Raw genomic sequence first — 20,581 nt, 5'->3', positions numbered from 1 at the left:
CCGGGTAACGGTAAGAACTGTCCAAATGGAGAGGCCTGTTGGGGTGTTCGAATGTATCTGACTTAAGCGTGTCGTCATCTAGACATCCGAATAGTGAACTAACACTTAGTATGTGTTGGACAGCTTTTGTGATCGCGTGGAAATTTGAGGAGATTCAATATGGAGGTATGTTTACGGAAGACCGTTATTCCCTCTCATATAAATTGTTCGGTTGACTGCTTCTGCACATTTCGCACTTTCATTTAGTTCAGGGAACATCGATTGTGGTGTGTGCATCTAGCAGGTGAAATACAGGTGGAAGACACGCGTTTGCTGGTTCTCTAGACATGAGAAACACCTTAGTTGACTTTGTAAATTATAGGGCTGATTTGGAAGAATCATTTATGTCAGTGACATTGATATTCATGAGTGGAAATACCAGTTTCCTCTATTTGTTTTTCGAGTTCTCACGTAAAGGTCTTCATAGATGGGATAAGATTCTAATCACTCAATGGTTTACAGCATGCTCCATCTTGCTAAAGTTCCAAGTTTGTAGAGAAATAATTCCCAGTCTATATCTTCGGAATCATGTTGTGCAAGCAATAAGTAGGATACTGCTGTGTGCTTGACATCGAGAAGTGTCATGTAAATGTTATAATATTATGGCAAACCATGTGAAAATACATGTGTTCTCGTAATCCCAGAGTCTGGAGATGTTTGTAGAAAAACAAGCAAGCAAGCAGGTCGGGTCGGGTCCAGAAACAGTAACGCGTTTGTGCTGAGGGTAGCCGACCCAAAATTTGTAGAACAGGTCTGAGAGTGACTACGGTCCACTGAGGGCACTCTGGTCACACGTAAGGAGTGGGTGACTTGTGACTGTAGGCTGCAGGAAAATATCTAGTGCTACGAGGACTATATATGGTATGCGGTGATATATTGCATGGTTGGAGATTGGTTTCACACTCTAATATTCAAGCTCCCGCCCTCAGTGGCAGAGCAGTGTAATTGAGTAAGAGTCTTTCCATATTTGACTATCTGTAGGCCACTGTGCAGGGTTTAATTGTTGGTGCAATATAGTGATCTGTACAAAATAGTTCCTTACTGCTGAAAGTCTCATCTGCAGAAAGAAGAACAAAGGCAGACAGTGCTCCCACACCTGTGGCATCAGTAATTCCACAGGTAAATTCAATAAGAGCCAATCATAATGCTCCATTCATTCACAAGACATCATTTCTGCCGGAACATAGGAGTCTCTACAAACTGATTCCAACAAGATGGAGGCAAGCTATCTACAAAGAGTTCTTAGAAAACAAGTGTTCAAAGACTGGTTGAAGCAGACCATCCATCTCTGGCGAGGATGCCGTCACTCATCCACCACTGTGGCGTTGGGAGATCTCCAGACCAGTAGCTGTAGGATACCAAAAATTCCCGATATTTTTCTCTTCTGTAGGAGAGTGCTTCGAATTCTATTTGCATAATTGTTCTGATTTCACCCTCATCTGTGCATAGACAGTGCTCTATTTCCAAACAACAAGATTGCTTTTATGATTAACGGTGTTTTCGCGAGTGTGCACAGATGATGAAGACTTTTAGCGGTGAGAATGTTTAACGTTTCTGAGACGTATGTTGAAAGTAGGACGTCATGATTTCCAGGAAGGTAACATGTGATGTCTCGTTAATACCATTGGGAAGAATGCAATTGGTGTTACTCTGGCAATTTTCGTAAACAGGTCCTGGTCGCTGCACCAACAAACATTTTGTGGCGATGCATCAGCCACACTGGGCAGGTAAGCATGTGTGCACGGCTAGATGCAGCTCGCATGTCCCATTAGGATTGCTTGGAACAATGCAGCCTGTGCCATTCTGGAAAGCAATGGAACGGATTTCTGCAGCATCTGTGAGGGTGAGTCCCTCAGTAATTAGGTCCACACTGGACCACAGGTAGAGAGGGAGATCGCACCAGCAATGGTGAACATGTGTGCGCAGGTTGACTTGGCACTTATTTAAATAGACATGTGACGTCAGTATAACGCTCAAAGAACTCTAACTGTAGACATTACTCTCACCTGCCATCAGCAGCGAGGTGACAGTGCTGGCTTGTGTCCTTCTGGCCCTGCAAAGCTTGTACGGGCATTCAAACAGTTCGCTGATACATTGCGTTTTTTATGTGCACTGAACATTTGTACACTACATTATTTTCGGGCGTTTAAGCATTGTTAGCATGTTTGAATAGTGTTACACATGCATTATTTTTTGACAATTTACGAGTTGTTTGCTTGTCTATATGCTGTGTATTATGACCCCAAGCATGTCAGGGCGAGTGTTTTGTATCAGTGTGATAAATGTACTATGTCAAATCCGTCCCTAAGTAAATTGCTAGAAAATAAATAAAATAAACTCCTCCCTCTCTCCAGCAGCCTGCCACAGGCTGAGTCATTTTCCCGCCATTTTTCCCTTCCAGACCGCCATGGGATGAAAGTACACTCTGGTGGCAGTACTGTGTACTGGGTCAGTTGGACTATGTACCTCATGGTGGACACAGTGGGTGGGGCTACTGCTTCTGATTTTTTAAATAAAGACTGAGAATAAAGATTTTAGCCCAATTGACCTATCTTCCCACCAAACTTTGAAGTTCCCACCATGACATCATTGCGACTTTGCAATATCTATCGCTGCCATCTTGAATAAATTTGGCAACAATGGAGAGTGGGGCCGCACTGCCCTTGTTCAACTACTTATGATGAGTAAGCAATGTTCTGACAAGGGGGGCAGTCAAGAGGTGAGCTCTATACCGCTTCTTCTAAGTGTTGTGGGCAAACATGTTACAGCCTCTCACATAGCTCTCATGAAGAAACTACAGTGAGAAAATTAGAGGCTAATACAAAGGTTTTTACTGAAAGATGATCAGCAGCAGAAGTTCCTTCTTCTGTTTTCTCGATAAAGAAGAGATAATATTCTTCAGGGAGTTGTGTATACCTATAAATGGATGGACTGATATCTTAATAGATAGACTATATTTAAATCTACATCTATATGCATACTTTGCAAGCCATCATAAGGTGTGTGGTTGAGGGTAACCTGTACCACTACTAGTCATTTCCTTTCCTATTCCACTTACGAATAGAGCAAGGGAAAAAAAGATTGCTACATGCCTCCGTATTAGCGCTGATTTCTCATATATTATCTTCGTTGCCCTTACGAGAAATGTACACTACTGGCCATTAAAATTGCTGCACCAAGAAGAAACGCAGATGATAGACGGGTATTCATTGGACAAATATATTATACTAGAACTGATATATGATTACATTTTCACGCAATTTGGGTGCATAGATCCTGAGAAATCTTTACCCAGAACAACCACCTCTGGGCATTGAGTCAAACACGGCTTGGATGGCGTGTACAGGTACAGCTGCCATGGAGAGTCAACACAATACCACAGTTCATCAAGAGTAGTGACTGGCGTATTGTGACGAGCCAGTTGCTGGGCCACCATTGACCAGAAGTTATCAACTGGTGAGAGATCTGGAGAATGTGCTGGCCAGGGCAGCAGTCGAACATTTTCTGTATCCAGAAAGGCCCATACAGGACCTGCAACATGCGGTCGTGTATTATCCTGCTGAAATGTAGGGTTTCGCAGGGATCGAATGAAGGGTAGAGCCACGGGTCATAACACATCTGAAATGTAATGTCCACTGTTCAAAGTGCCGTCAAAACTGGCTCTGAGCAATATGGTACTTAACTTCTAAGGTCATAAATCCCCTAGAACTTAGAACTACTTAAACATAACTAACCTAAGGACATCACACACATCCATGCCCGAGGCAGGATTCGAACCTGCGACCGTAGCGATCGCACGGTTCCAGACTGTAGCGCCTAGAACCGCTCGGCCACTACGGACGGCAAAGTGCCGTCAATGCGAACAAGAGGTGACCGAGACGTGTAACCAATGGCACCCCATACCATCACGCCGGATGATACGCCAGTATGGTGATGACGAATACATGCTTCCAATGTGCGTTCACCGCGATGACGCCAAATACGGATGCGACCATCATGATGCTGTAAACAGAACCTGCATTCATCCGAAAAAATGACGTTTTGCCATTCACGCACCCAGGTTCGTCGTTGAGTACACCATCGCAGGCGCTCCTGTCTGTGATGCAGCGTCAAGGATAACTGCAGCCATGGTCTCCGAGTTGACAGTCCATGCTGCTGCAAACGTCGTCGAACTGTTCGTGCAGATGGTTGTTGTCTTGCAAACGTCCGCATCTGTTGACTCAGGGATTAAGACGTGGCTGCACGATCCGTTACAGCCATGCGGGTAAGATTCCTGTCATCTCGACTGCTAGTGATACGAGGCCGTTGCGATCCAGCACGGCTTTCCGTATTACCCTCCTGGACCCACCGATTCCATATTCTGCTAACAGTCATTGGATCTCGACCAACGCGAGCAGCAATGTCACGATACGATAAACCGCAATCGCGATAGGCTACAATCCGACCTTTATCAAAGTCGGAAACGTAATGATACACATTTCTCCGCCTTACACGAGGCATCACAACAACGTTTCACAAGGCAACGCCGGTCAACTGCTGTTTGTGTATGAGAAATCGGTTGGAAACTTTCCTCATGTCAGCACGTTGTAGGTGTCGCCACCGGCGCCAACCTTGTGTGAATGCTCTGAACAGCTAACCATTTGCATATCACAGCATTTTCTTCCTGTTGGTTAAATTTCGCGTCTGTAGCACGTCACCTTCGTGATGTAGCAGTTTTAATGGCCGGTAGTGTATGTGGTGGCAGTAGAATCCATCTGCAGTCAGCTTCAAATATCGGTTCTCAAAATTTTCTCAATAGTGTTCCTTGTACAGAACGTCAGCTTCCCTCCAGGGATGCCATTTGAGTTACCTGGAGAGAGTAATTCGACTGCAGGAAGGAAAAATTGGCCACCATGCAAAGGGACTCTCATTATCAATTTAATTAATTAGTCAAGTTGATATCAATAGCCCTATCGCTGGGCATGTGGAAGCCAGGGTGAGAATGAAACGGATATAGGATATAATTAGCGAGTTGGAGCAGTAATGAGGCGTTTCTTCGTTGCAGCGAGATGTTTTAACGAAATTTCAACTTGCCCATCGTAATAAAATCAGCTATATTACCGAATTAATACAGTGACACGTAGTGTTCCAACTCTTCTGTGCTGCTGTTTGCCTGCCTTAAGAGACTTCGCAGATGATGAGACATTTGACTACCTTAAGAGAGTACGAAAGTGAGGACGCGTCCTGCGACAGAGGTAGAACGTTCTCTTAGCACTCTGTCATGAGCCAAAAATGAGTTTAATATTCTAATCCTTTGATGCAGTGACAGATATACAGATTTTTTTTTACCAGATGAGAGAATATTTAGGGGAAATATAGTCTGAGCCATACTGTTGTAGAGAGTTTTCACAACAAGTAATGATACTTTAGAAATGTGAAAACGCTTGTAAGCTCTGATTTATTCAGTCTTCGAAAATAATGTGTATAAAAATGGAGGGATCTACACTGGTGTCCAAAATTAAAGTAAGAAACGATAATTTTGGAAAGTTGCGCTTATTTTGCCACAAAACAGTGTAAACAGATGACAGTAAAGTAGAAAAAATGTAAAGAATAGAGAATGTAAACAACTGCAACACCCATAAAGATATACAAAAATGTTCTTCGTTTTTGCCAAAGTAACATATTTGCACACACATTCCGATAACTGGATAATGTGCTCAGTATGGGGTGTGACCAACTCTGGTAGCAAAATAGGCCTGACACTGACTGGATATACTTTGAATGATGTCATCAGTATCATGTTGAGGCAATCACACAAAAATTTGTGGTAAGGTGTTATGGGACAAAACTGCTGAGGACATCGGTCCCTAAGCTTACCCACTACTTAAACTAACTTACGCTAAGGACAACACAGACACCCATGTCCGAGGGAGGACTCGAAACTCCGATGGGGGGAGCCGCACGAACCGTCACAAGGCGCCCTAGAGTGCTCGGCTACCCCCTGCGGCAGGCAGTCACACCCATTCTTCCTGAAGAGCTGCTCGCAATCTTGAAGAGTGGTTGGTGGATGCTGACATGATGCAAGCCATCTTCCTAGAGCATCCCAGACATGGTTTACAGGATTCAAATCAGGAGAGTGAGAAGGCCTCGCCATGCATGCAATATCTTCCATTTCCAAGTAAACTTCAGTCACCTGTGCTCTATGAGATCGAGAGTTATCGTCCATCAGTACAAAGTCTGGGCCCACACATCACGTCACGATACCTGACAGCAGTTAAAGCTTTCCGATTCACCCATACAATTTCATGAAGAGGGTTTCGAGTAGTAAACATAATCCCTGCCCACACCATCAGGGATCCTCCTTGAAATCGGTCTGTTTCCACAGTGCTTGGGTCCAGAAATCGTGCTTCACTTTGCCTCCAGATGCAAATCCACTGATAATCACTCTCCAGCCGAAATCGGGACTCATCTGTGAAAACAACATTGGCCAACTGTTCGAACATCCAGGTGGCATGTCCACTCTACACGTCTCTTTCTGTGAAGACGTGTCAGAGGTAGACATACAGCAGGTCTCCAACAATAAAGGCCACTCTGCCAAGGCCTTCTGCACACTGTTTGCCTCGATACAACACGTCCAGTGGGTGCTGCAAGCTCACGTGCCAGTTGCTGCGCAGTATTAAGGCGGTACTGTTGTGCCCTTACAGCTAAATAATGGTCCTCTCTTCTGAAGTCACATATGGTTGGCACTGCCCTGGTCTTCAGGACACAGTTTCAGTCTCTATAAACTCGTCACATACGAGAAACAACAGTGATTCAAATTAAGCCATCGGGCCAAATCAGTTTGCGACAGTCCTGCTTCCTTTAGACACAGGATGGGGAAATAGCGGTTTGTTGCTTTAATTTTGGACACCAATGTGCATTTTGTGTGAGAAATGCTAAGTGTGTGGACAACAATATCCCCATCTCAGATTGGGTAAAGTGGTATTTTAGACTGGGGAGTCTATGTTGGGGATTGAATTGCAATTCGAACTTTACATCCTGCTTGTCTCGCAGTGTGCTAGGAGTTAGAGAGGCCATCCACAGACAGCAGCAGGTGTAGCCACAGGGCTTTGTCTGACTGGAAGTCCCGGTTTAGCGTCTTGTGGCTGACTGGTACAAAGAAAGGCTCCAACCTGTCAGCTCTTCCAGTACACAATACGTTAGGCAGACGGCGCTGGACTAGAATGGAGACGACTGGACAATTTTTTCGTCTTTAGATGCCACTATTTAAGTAAGATAATGAGCACTACACTCATAAAATGCATCGTACGCTGTATTTCCAATGTTTCTGTTGGCTAGGATGCGACTTGCGACTCGTAAATAGGTATAAGTATGTTTCATTCCACAATGTTATTGCTACAAGACTCCTGTATATACATCAATTTATAGCATCTCTGAGACAGTTGGACCCTGTCCTAATATTGTTATCCATCCTTATGTTCTTCCCAGCAGCTGCTCATTTGCAGATCAGCAGGAGGCTACAGTGATATGAGCTGTCATAATATTATTACCCATTTTTCCTGCATAGGGTTATTGTCTAGACTGGCTGGAACAACTATATAGTGCTAGACTAATAGCAAAAGCATCTTCTCTACACCCAACAGTTGTTGACGAGACTGGCTAGAGCTACTCTCTAGTGCTGAATCAATGGAAACTATCCCTCCCCAACTTCTGTGTTTCTCAGGCAGAGGAACAAATTTGAATTTTCCATCTGATTTTTTAATTTCTGTCCAATTTTTCAATTTCATGCCGGTAGGAGGAGGGTAGTTAGACTGTGTCAGTATTGTGGTTTGACCACCTTGGATTTTAATGTCATAGTTGGACTGTGCCAGTATTCCAAAACCGATGAAATAAAGATGGTATCCTACATTCTGCCACATTAGCGATTTGCACATTAACTTTTTAAAAATAGAGAATGTATTATTAGTTATTATTATTATTTTATTCTCTGCAGTGTACCGTGTTACCATTTGAATTTACCACCAAAATTCGAATTTATAACGAATATTTGTATTCCCCACCAATTTTGAATTTCTACTGCTTTTTGATTTTCCTGTCATTTTTCTGAGAAGTGGGGAGAGAGAGGAAGGGGGGAGGGAAGAGGGGGGAGGGGAGATGAGGGAGGTGAGGGGGAGGAGAGGAGAAGGGAATGGAGTGGAGGGAGGAGTTGACAGTAGGGGTGGAGGTGGAGGGAGGGGTGGGGAGAGGGGTGAAGGGAGGGTGAAGTGATGGGGCAGACTGAAGATTTCCAAGAGGGGAGGAGGAGGAGGGACCCTCCAATGGGCTGGGGATTTCCCAAAGGGAGAGGGGTAATTTATTGATCAATTTAATTAATTAGTCAATTAATTTGGTATCAAAAGCGTCCCAGAATTGTAGATGGGGAGGGGCTAGAGCTGGAGATTTCCCAGAGGGCTGGGGATTTCCCAGAGGGGGAAAGAGAGAGTCTGCAATCCTGAATACATTAAAACTGCACCATAACTGCCTTTACCCCAAAGCTGCAAAACACTGTTGAAAGCCTCACAAGATGCTATCCAGGAAATGCTGCCAGCTCTGGGTAGAATTCGAAAGACGAAACGGTATATAAATGCTCTCAAAAAGCTCCAAGAGCGTGAAACTTGCTTTTTTCTAAATGTCTTCAAGCACCACAGGAATCTTTGTGAACAGCTTCATGCAGTCAGTTTTGCTAAATATAACAGAACCCGTCAAGGTGTGACTAAAATACTGTAGCTGTGTACCACACCATTTGTACATTTAAGGTGTGTTAGTCCCCACATGGTCACAACAAAATGTCTTTCTTGGGGACTAAGTGCATGGCAGAAGCCATGGGTTGCTTGATGGTCAAATGATGCCTTGTCACAACATGACATTGAACTCTGCCTTTGCTATGATGAGACACTCAGGCACAACTCAATGTAGATAGCATATGTGGGTGGATAAGGTGTAGGTATGATGTGATGGACCATCAAATGTCCGATGTCCCTCAGTACAACAGATAGGCGAGTGAGTTCAGGAAATTTGTTCATGATGTCTACATATGGTCTGGGTCACTTCACTGGATTAACACTGAACAAAGATTCCTACGTTGTTGAATATACCAGCTGGGCATTCATGATATTGGCTAGTAAGTTGTAGTGGCCTACGAAATCTGCATGCAGGATTGGCTCATTGGCGTCAGCCACAATAAATGTCCACACCAATGTGTGCCACAGCCCAAGCTCCAAATTTTGGTAGTGTGTGCCACAGGTTTTTATGGTTGAATTGTTTGCTGCTGTAAGAGAAAGTGACTCAGCTTTCCGGCAGTCTTGTAGTGTAGATTGGGATACAGAGATAGATTGGAACCTGTGTTCACAAGATACTTCACATTGCCAGCCTTTTCTGTTATGAAGAGACACGTGGATATTGTACTACAGCCCAGTGCGCCTAGATCTGGTTGCAGCTGACATTTGGGTTTGAGCAGTGAGGCTGACACTTTGTTGCTTTATTCTTGAAGTGAGCATGATACAAGCAAAAGTCACTTGGCTGCTGTTCAGACACAGGTGGCGTACCAGACGAACAACTGGTACTGGTTTGCCAGTTGCACTTGCAGGTTTGGCAGTAGCTGGACATAATACTGCTATGGTGTCTGCGGCCCTCTGTCTGTGTGTGCACCAACCTGTTGGCCTGTATACTTAGTGTTGCTACTTGCATAGCCAAATTCTGAACTAAGTGGCGCAGGTCATCGCCATCTGAGGCAGTGGCTCCAGGAGACATGTGTCACTACAGAGTGAAATTGCTGGCGAGGCTACAGCATCATGGGGTCCCGTGGCAGCGGTATTGGGTGCCATTGTCAGCATGTCATGCACCCAATCAGCCAATTCTCTGACAACCTCCAGCAACACTTCTGCCTGTGTGGTGATGACCACTTGCACCTGTGCTGGGAGGCTGCGCATCTAGATAGAATTAAACAGTGAGTCTGGAACCTTGTCTGACTGTAAGTCTCTGCCGGTGGTGCAGGAACTGAGATCGACTCTTGTCGCTGCTATGCTCTTTGTGCAACAAGTGATGCACCCATTGTTCCAGTAATTATGAAATTAAACAGATTAACTCCTGTATGGAGACTTTGCTAACGGGGCAGTGATTATGTTCCACACTTCAGTCAGTTTGTCTTGATCTAGCTGGCTCACAACTTGTCCAAATTTGACATGTGTCGCAGGTGATGTCCCATGATTGCGTCACGAGGCCAAAAAGGGTGGCAGCCTAGCCAACACGAATCCTGTGCTTGCCACTGCTCCAATAACAGTGTAGTTTCAGTGTGGCTGTGATTTATGCACTGTAGTTTTCCATAGGTGGCTCTTGGTGAGCAGAATCTGTGCATGGGGAGAGTCCCTGTAGCTCGCACTTCAGCCTCTGTTTGCACACTAACAACTCATCTACTGTCTTTTGCAGTTCCTGCAAGATTGCGTTCTTGCATTAGCGTCTACGTCTCTATGGTTTGTCCACAAATAAATCACTGTTTGCACGCAATGACATAAGGGTTAGACCACTCACAGTTCCATGTCACTCGTCACCATGTGTTTAACCTGTAAATCACAAGTGCAACGGAAATGCATGCTTTCCCCACTTACATGTCTGTTATATCCTGCCCCAACTTTACTGTCGGACACATGAACTACGTTCAGGACCAAGGCAATGATGACAGTGTGGTCACATGAATTGATAAAGTACATGTTTGGAGTAAATACATGTATTCTACACAAAAGATTAAATGAACAACTGACAAATTAAATGTTTCCAATGTCTATAAACTGGTGATTGCAATGGTGGTGTTTTGTACAATAGTTCTACTTGATCACTTCTCTGAAAGGTATGCACTCCACAGTGGTGAGCGCATCGACCGATTATGTGATTGCGAGAAAAGAATGGACTTGTGTCCAGAATGAAGCCAACTTTCTTCACGGTTGCTGGCCAGTGTACTACGTGGAGAAGAAAACGAATGGAGAGCCCCAAACAAACTTCCTTATGTGTCAGTGGGGAGCTCGCACTGGGCTCGATCTATGTGGTCCATGGCTTCCAAAAATAGAGTCTGGGAAATGCATCTGCACTGTATGGTGTCTCATTTCACACTTTCTATTAGCTGATGAGCAAATTTTGTGACATTATCCACAATAAAAATGGCAGCCTACAGCTAACCACAGCTTAGAACTCAGCCATTGGAAGGCTGAAACGGGTGTGGCGGGCATGCAACGAAAACATTACCTTATATGGCGTTGGAGCGGGCAGCAGTGACAACACAGAAGGCAGCATAACTACTTTAGGACAGTAACAGCAACCAAGAAACAGTCACCACATGACAATGCCCGATGAGTACTTGGCCAAAAGTTCACGGATTTTAAACCACTTGACGCAGCTGAAAGATAGAGAGAATTTTATCAATATACACTCCTGGAAATTGAAATAAGAACACCGTGAATTCATTGTCCCAGGAAGGGGAAACTTTATTGACACATTCCTGGGGTCAGATACATCACATGATCACACTGACAGAACCACAGGCACATAGACACAGGCAACAGAGCATGCACAATGTCGGCACTAGTACAGTGTATATCCACCTTTCGCAGCAATGCAGGCTGCTATTCTCCCATGGAGACGATCGTAGAGATGCTGGATGTAGTCCTGTGGAACGGCTTGCCATGCCATTTCCACCTGGCGCCTCAGTTGGACCAGCGTTCGTGCTGGACGTGCAGACCGCGTGAGACGACGCTTCATCCAGTCCCAAACATGCTCAATGGGGGACAGATCCGGAGATCTTGCTGGCCAGGGTAGTTGACTTACACCTTCTAGAGCACGTTGGGTGGCACGGGATACATGCGGACGTGCATTGTCCTGTTGGAACAGCAAGTTCCCTTGCCGGTCTAGGAATGGTAGAACGATGGGTTCGATGACGGTTTGGATGTACCGTGCACTATTCAGTGCCCCTCGACGATCACCAGGGGTGTACGGCCAGTGTAGGAGATCGCACCCCACACCATGATGCCGGGTGTTGGCCCTGTGTGCCTCGGTCGTATGCAGTCCTGATTGTGGCGCTCACCTGCACGGCGCCAAACACGCATACGACCATCATTGGCACCAAGGCAGAAGCGACTCTCATCGCTGAAGACGACACGTCTCCATTCGTCCCTCCATTCACGCCTGTCGCGACACCACTGGAGGCGGGCTGCACGATGTTGGGGCGTGAGCGGAAGACGGCCTAACGGTGTGCGGGACCGTAGCCCAGCTTCATGGAGACGGTTGCGAATGGTCCTCGCCGATACCCCAGGAGCAACAGTGTCCCTAATTTGCTGGGAAGTGGCGGTGCGGTCCCCTACGGCACTGCGTAGGATCCTACGGTCTTGGCGTGCATCCGTGCGTCGCTGCGGTCCGGTCCCAGGTCGACGGGCACGTGCACCTTCCGCCGACCACTGGCGACAACATCGATGTACTGTGGAGACCTCACGCCCCACGTGTTGAGCAATTCGGCGGTACGTCCACCCGGCCTCCCGCATGCCCACTATACGCCCTCGCTCAAAGTCCGTCAACTGCACATACGGTTCACGTCCACGCTGTCGCAGGATGCTACCAGTGTTAAAGACTGCGATGGAGCTCCGTATGCCACGGCAAACTGGCTGACACTGACGGCGGCGGTGCACAAATGCTGCGCAGCTAGCGCCATTCAACGGCCAACACCGCGGTTCCTGGTGTGTCCGCTGTGCCATGCGTGTGATCATTGCTTGTACAGCCCTCTCGCAGTGTCCGGAGCAAGTATGGTGGGTCTGACACACCGGTGTCAATGTGTTCTTTTTTCCATTTCCAGGAGTGTATATTACCGCGATATCATGTATTTATATCCCTAAATTTCTTGTTTAAGAAATCATTCATGTAAGAGACAAGAGACTCGTACGTTCATACCATTGTTAGACTGCTGCGTAGATTCCCTTAGGGAGGACATAGGAATAGGCATTCCTGACGCTGAGAAACTACTCAAACAGTTGAAACCAAATAACTCACTAGGTCTGGATGGAAGCCCCGTTTGGTTTTACAGAGAGTATTCTTTGTCTATAGCCTCTTACATAGCTTGCATATATCGGTGGATCTCTTGCCCACCACAAAGATTCAAGTAACTGGGAAAAATTGCAGGTGATTCTCATACACACTGAAGAGCGAAAGGAATTGGTACACCTACCTAACTAATATCGTCTAGGGCCCCCAGGAGCATGCAGAAGTGCTGCAGCATGACTTGGCATGGACTTGACTAATGTCTTAAGTACTACTGAAGGGAATTGACACCATGAATCCTGCAGGGCTGTCCACAAATCTGTAAGAGTATGAGGAGGTGGAGATCTCTTCTGAACAGGACTTTGCAAGGCATCCCAGATATGATCACTAATGTTCATGCCTGGGGAGTTTGGTGGCCAACAGAAGTGTTTAAACTCAGAAGATTGTTCCTGGAGCAACTCTGGAGCAATTCTAGACGTGTGGAGCATCACATTGTCCTGCTGTAATTTCCCAAGTCCATCTAAATGGACATGAATGGATGCAGGTGATCACATAGGATGCTTATGTACGTGTCAGCTGTCAGAGTCATATCTAGACAGATCACAGGTCCCATATCACTCCAATTGTACATGCCTCACACCATTACAGGGCTTTCAGCAGAACTGAAATCTCAAGCAGTTTGTGGAATGGTTGGACTTCAGTCGTCATTGGTCCTGTTCTTCCAGGAACTTTATCAGGCCGCAGCGATGCTGGAAATTTGAAGTTTTACCATATTCGTAATATTCACAGTACACTTGCGAAATGATTGTGCAGGAAAATCCCCACCTCATCGCTACCTCGGAGATGCTGTGTCCCATTGCTCGTGCACTGACTATAATACCACATCCAAACTCACTTAAATCTTGATAACCTGCCATTTCAGCAGCAGTAACCAATCTAACAGCTGCGCCAGACACTTGTTATCTTATATAGGCGTTGTCGAATGCAGCGCCGTATTCTGCCTGTTTATATATCTCTGTACTTGGATACGCATGCATATACCAGTTTCTTTGGTGCTTCAGTGAATAAGAGAGGTAAAAGAATGGACCTGCAAATTACAGACGAGTGTCCTTAACGTTGGCTTGCTACAGAAGTTTTGAACACATTCTGATTTCGAATATAATAAATTTCTTTAAGACAGAAAAGCTTCTGTCCACAAATTAGCACAGATTTAGACAGCATCACTTGTACGAAAATCAGCTTCCCTTTTCTCTCATGATGTCCTGTGTACCATGAATGAATGATAACAGGCAGCTTCATTATTCCTAGAATTCCAGAAAGCATTTGACACAGTGCCTCACTGAAAACTGTTAACTAAGCTCTGAGCATACAGAATACTCTCTCAGATGTGAGTCTGGCTAAAAGACTTCTTAGGTAATAGAACCCATATGCTACCCATGACAGCGAATATTGAACAGAGATCAATCAATAAGGAGTGCCCTAGGCAAGTGTGATACGATCATTCTTGTTCTCTATACACATAAACAATCTGATGAGTAGGGTGAGCGGCAATCTATTATTGCTAGCTGACGACGCCGTATTGTACGGGAAGTTTCGTCACTGGGTGACTGTTGGTACAGGATGACTTAGGCAAAATTTCCATTTGGTGCGATGTTTGCTCTAAATGTACAAAAATGTAAGTTAATGCAGACGACTACTAAAAATAAACCAATGGTGTTGGAAAGTAGTATTAGTGATGTGCTCACAGTCACATCAATTAAATACCTGAACGTAACACTGCAAAGCAAAATGGAACAAACATGTCAGATTGGTAGTAGGGAAGGCGAACGGCCGACTTCTGTTTATTGGGGAGAATTCTAGAAAAGTGTAGCTCATTTGTAAAGGAGGCCGTGTGTAGAGCTCTAGTGCAGCACATTCTTGAGTACTGCTCGAGTGTTTGGGATCCCCACCAGGTCTCATTATAGGCAGACATTGGATCAATTCAAATGCATGCTACTCGTTTTGTTACTTGTAGGCTCAATAATAAGCGGGCATCACAGACATACTTCGCATAATCAAGTGGGACTCCATGTAGGAAAAAGATGTTCTTTTTGTGAAGCATTATAGAGAAAATTTACAGAATCATATTTTCAGCTGACTGCAGAACGATACTACTGCTACCAATGTACATTTTGCACATGGACTGCACAGACAGGATGAGAAAAATTAGGGTTCTTAAGGAGGTATATAGACATTCGTCTTTCCCACATTCCATTAACGAGTGGAATAGGGAAGCGAATGGCTAGTAGGGGTACAAGGTAGACTAATGATGATTTGAACAGCATAGTGCTTTACTAGACCTAACCCAATTAGTGTTGGTATCCCCACCACCTCTAAACCAACTTTTGTAGCTTATAAGGGGGCCTGAAATTTAACACAAACTCAGAAACATAGTGCAAAGTGGTATTTTTCACATTTACAAATAATTTTTGGTGAAAAAATAAGCGATAAGTGATAGGAAGAAACCTAAGATCTACCAGTGAAGAAAGTCCAGAACTTTCAATACGTAGTCTGGCGCTTACCCAGTCGGCCACCAAGTCATGCTGCCATATCTAGCATTAATTAAATATTTATGAAACAGAAAGATTGCTACGTGTCAGGACCTAATACAGGTTATACATGACACAGTGCAGATCACGATACAAACAAAGAACATGCAGTGGAAGTCTATCTATTCATAACTTAAATGATGGATAATAAATAACAAACAATTATTTATATTCACAGGGATGAATAGTCCCTTTATCTGCAATTAATTTATTTGCAAAAACAAATGTTTAAGTTATCTAGTTGTTTTAGGAATTATCTAGATAGAAATTTACTCAAGTAATGCCTGTATTTAACTGTTTAAAATAATACTTACAAGATATTCCAGGCATGTATCAAATGGCTTCCTACTACCAGATAAAATAATTTTCTGGCTCTATGAAAATACTCAAGAAAATAAAGCCATATCTATATCTATATATTCTGCAAGACTCCTCCAAGTTTATTTCGAATCCAGATTCATACCCAGAAGTATAATAGATGTGGACTCAGTTTCAGTAATGGATGGCCTGAAAACAATGTTCACAGTCTTTTCATGATTATTAGCTCATACATTAACTTCAAATCAAGTACTTGATAACTTCAGGAACTCTTCGTTTTGCAGCTTTTATTTATTCACAGATTTTCTAGAATTTATTAATGTTGTGCCATCCTCATTTTAAGAGGTACAATTATACATAATGGTATGATGTTGTCAGTCATACTCCTTATGTATCACTGGTTCTCTGGAACATTCAGCCAGCAGGAGGTGTTGCTTTTTTCAGCAGTGCCCAAACATTGTCACATGACTATGAGAGGCTAATGCCACCATAGTCCAGGTTTCGTGTGCAAAGATCATATGCAGTTGAGTCGCACCAAGAAAGATAGAATTTTCAGATGCTGATAACACTTGAGTTTGAAAGTTTTATTTCGATTGGTAGGGCAACAGTGGGTGATTAACCTTTTTTTTTTGTTCATGGAGAGTATGCATAATTACACATGAAATTAGTGGACATACCAGTATCATCATTATTGGTCAGTAACATCCAATGGTGGGCTCTGTTATTATTTAACAACTGTTAAGGCTACTGTGAACAGTTATCGTATGATAGTTTAGTTTGGAAAAGCAATGCAGCAATGGTAAACTTCAGTGCGAAAGTGAAACTAAATTCTACTGCCAATATAAGCATGGTACAGTCGAACCATTGCTAGGAAGTACGTTATTTTCGAACTCGATAAACAAAGTAACTGGTGAACTGTGATTCTTTCCTAGCAACTTATTCACTTAAATTGAAAAACTGATGACCTCAATATTTATAAACAAAAGAGATACTTTTTCGTTTTAGGTAACACACTCAGATTACCTATGAAGCACATTCTCTCTATTGACCACCCCTTCCCCATGACCAAAGACCAAAATGAACATTGCCTCAATTAAAAATCAGCAAAATATATTGAGATGAAGTTTACACCACAAATTACAGACTTATATTGCATGAAAATTTCGATAAGTAGCAGTGGTCCAAGCACTGCTACATTGATAATGCCTTGGGAAACACTCAGAAACTGCAACTTTTCATTGTTGTAGTTTTCCATTACTGAGATAGGATTCTGTGAGGAAGAGCTCCCAGTTGTAATGAGATTTATTCCATATTTTCTCTAGTAATGTTTGATGGTTAACAGAATCAAGTTATTTACTCATATCAACTAGAGGAATTTGTGTACAATCTTTTGATTCAAGAGAGGAGTATACAAAAGAAATAACATTTTCAAGAACGAAATGATAATTAAATGGACACCCTAGCTGCAAACAGGCGTTGGTATACTTCATTGGGGACTTGTTGAAAATGTGTGCCCTGACCGGGACTCGAACCCGGGATCTCCTGCTTATATGGCAGACGCTCTATCCATTTGAGCCACCAAGGGCACAGAGGATAGTGCGCCTTCAGGGACATATCCCTTGCACGCTCCCCGTGAGACCCACATTCCCAACATGTCCACAACACTACATTCGTAGTGCGCCTTATAAATGTTTCCCATCATACTTATTACTCATTATACTGTAACAAAAACAGTTCTAATTCTTTCTACTTATTATGATCACAGTTGCAAATTTTAATGATGAACAAAACAAAATATCTCAGTGTAACACGTGTCTTCTCCAAGAACATAATTTCTCTGTGAACGTACAAAAGCTAATACATATTTGTCTCATTAGGAGGAATACTTTTAATCTCCCAAGCAAATCCCAAATTGTTTGGGAAAGAGATTAAAATTTTCTGTTTTACACATTTCCAATTATTGTGGGAGATACTGGAATCAGAGAAACTGGATAATAATTATTGGTACAAGTTTGTCAACATTTTATATAGGGGAACAACAATTACCTATTTTAGACAGTCTGGAAAATACCACTAGCAAATAACCAGTTTATTAATGTGCACAGAGGATGTAATACTAACAACATTATGTAATTAATCACAAAATTTGCCAAGGCATAAATATATTCAAACTTTGCGCAGCTCAGTTTTGTGATTGATTTAATGTTACCACATATTATCTACGTATGTCACTGATCACAAAGTTTTGCAGAAACTGTCTAGCATGAACAGTCAGTATGGTCTGACATCTTACTACCAGGATTGAGGAAAAAGGCCTTTCTGGCACTAACAAAAAAGATTTTGAATTCACATGCATTCAATATAGTTTGTAGTTTTCCACAGTTTCTGCATGTACCTAATTCTGTGTTAATAGTAGTCTAAACAGCCTTAAGTTTGTTATGAGTCTTCAATATAGTCAACACTTGCCCTACATCCGGTTAGCTAAATTTCTTATGTGTATTGTGTTTTGGGGCTAATTGAGCTGCCTTGTCTGCATTAACAGTTTTAACTTTATCATGGCAAATCATAACTGAATCTTATTTTCTGAAAACGAGGTGGGAACCACTTATGTAAGATTTTATGTCCATGTCTCTTTAGTTTTATAATCATTAGGCAGGTGGCATTAAAAATTTTGGAAACTTGGTGATAAACTTGTCAAAGTTATTCTCAACATTTTTGATGCATCTTAATTTGCAAACCATAGTGAAGTGCATGGCACAGAGTATGTCCCATTGTACCAGTTGTTGGGGCTTTTTCTTGTTCCCTTCACTTATGGAAAACAGAAACAATGATTGTGTAAATGTCCCTGTGCACTCTGTAATTAGTCTAATCTTGTCTTTACAGTCCCTATGGGAATGATATGTAGGGAACTGTAATATGTTCCTGGATTCAACACTTCAAGGGTCCACCAGTTCAGTTCCTTCATCATCCTCATGGCACTCTCCCATGGGTCAAACATAGGTGTGACCATCTGTGCTGCCCATCTCGGTATCTGTCCGGTATTCCCGGTTAATCCCATTTGGTACAGATTCTGCACACTTGAGCAATTTCTAGGATGGGTCACACGAGTGTTTTGTATGCAGACTCCTTTGTAGACCGGTTGCATTTCCATAGTATTCTACCAATGAACTGCAGTCTTGCACCAGTTTCAGCCACAACTGAGAATAGGTCATTGTTCCATCTCATAGCCCTAAAACATGTTACACTAGGTACTTGTATGAGTTGAGTGGTCCCAATTGACACATTGCAAGGGCTCTCATACCTCTGAGGGAAAGGAGAAAAATATAGTGTAGGCAGGTGTTTTTCCTTCAAGAAAATGATTGAAATGTCGGTAATATGCAGATTTGTAACAGGGTCAGAAATGGAATTTCTTATGGCTACTTACAAGTCGCCAGTCGCCTTCCAAAGTACTAACAATACTCCACACCCCCATATTTAGCCCCCCTGCAAATTATTATATGGGTGCCCTGGACACATTGATATAGTCATGGGATACTGCGTTTTTTCGTTTGTGAAGTGTAAAATTTTACATTTCTAAACATTTAAAGCAAGTTGCCAATCTTTGCACCACTTTCACATGACTAAAAATTTGAACAACTTAGTTTCAGGCGGTGTTTCAGATAACTAACTGCATCATCTTCGGAAAGTCTGAAGCTACTTAAAAAATATTGTCTGCAAGGTTATTAACAAATAAAAAGTATAGCTTCGCTGGAGCACACCCGAAGATCATTCTAAATCTGTCAGTAACTCTCTGTCCACGATTACGTGCTCACTTGATACAGTACCCAATATGCTTGTGCTTTTGGTAATAAGTATATATGTGATACTGAGTCAAAAGCTTTCTAGAACTCGAGGAATATTTCTTCTACCTGACTGCCTTGATTCACTGCTTTCAAGGTGTCGTGTGAGAGAAGTGCGAGTTGGTTTTCACATGATCGATGTTTCTCTTCGAGGTACCTCATTACGTTCGAGTTTAGAATATGTTCTGCATGTATAACATTATTACAGTTCACCACCATCAGTTTATCCCTAAAGTTGTTAGTGTTCATATCATTTAGTACGACATCCTAACAAACTGAATTCGTTCACAATCTTTCTCTGGATATTTCCTTTTAGTTTTAGCTACATAACTGTATAGTCTGACAGATAGTCAACATTAAGTATGGAAGTTTAGTTCGAAGTCCTTTCTATATACCGTACATTTGTAATGAAACTTATCAAGAGAGGAAAGATTCCTTCCAGGATTGTATCTGTAATAGAAGAGATTATGGAATATTATCATGTTAAGCAAATTAACTTTCCTGAATATCTTTTCCCTTACATCCAAATTTAAACCGCCAAGTGCTCGTTGAAGTAACTCGAGACTAATGTAAGACGACTTTGTTTTCTGGTGGCGTTGACGCTGTCTTTAGAAAGTGTAGCTGAAGTAAAATTTGGTTCACTTTCCAATCTTCCGACTTTATTTACCTGAATGGATGACATTGCCCAATAATCATGAGTAGTAAAACGTCAATATCGTGTTGTACAGATTTTACGGAGAACGTTAGACCTTCTTTTGAATCAGT

General features: G+C 43.0%; 1 non-coding gene across 1 annotated transcript; it reads right to left on the bottom strand.

The window, feature by feature from the left end:
* Positions 1 to 17,488: 17,488 nt before the first annotated feature.
* On the bottom strand, positions 17,489 to 17,563 carry Trnai-uau. The gene has a single exon. It is a non-coding gene; the product is annotated as a tRNA-Ile (tRNA).
* Positions 17,564 to 20,581: the final 3,018 nt, after the last annotated feature.

The sequence above is a fragment of the Schistocerca piceifrons genome, chromosome X (assembly GCF_021461385.2).
Source record: "Schistocerca piceifrons isolate TAMUIC-IGC-003096 chromosome X, iqSchPice1.1, whole genome shotgun sequence".
NCBI lineage: Eukaryota > Metazoa > Arthropoda > Insecta > Orthoptera > Acrididae > Schistocerca > Schistocerca piceifrons.
The sequence above is the reverse complement of the archived record's forward strand: the minus strand, read 5'-3'. Positions and strand labels throughout refer to the sequence as shown.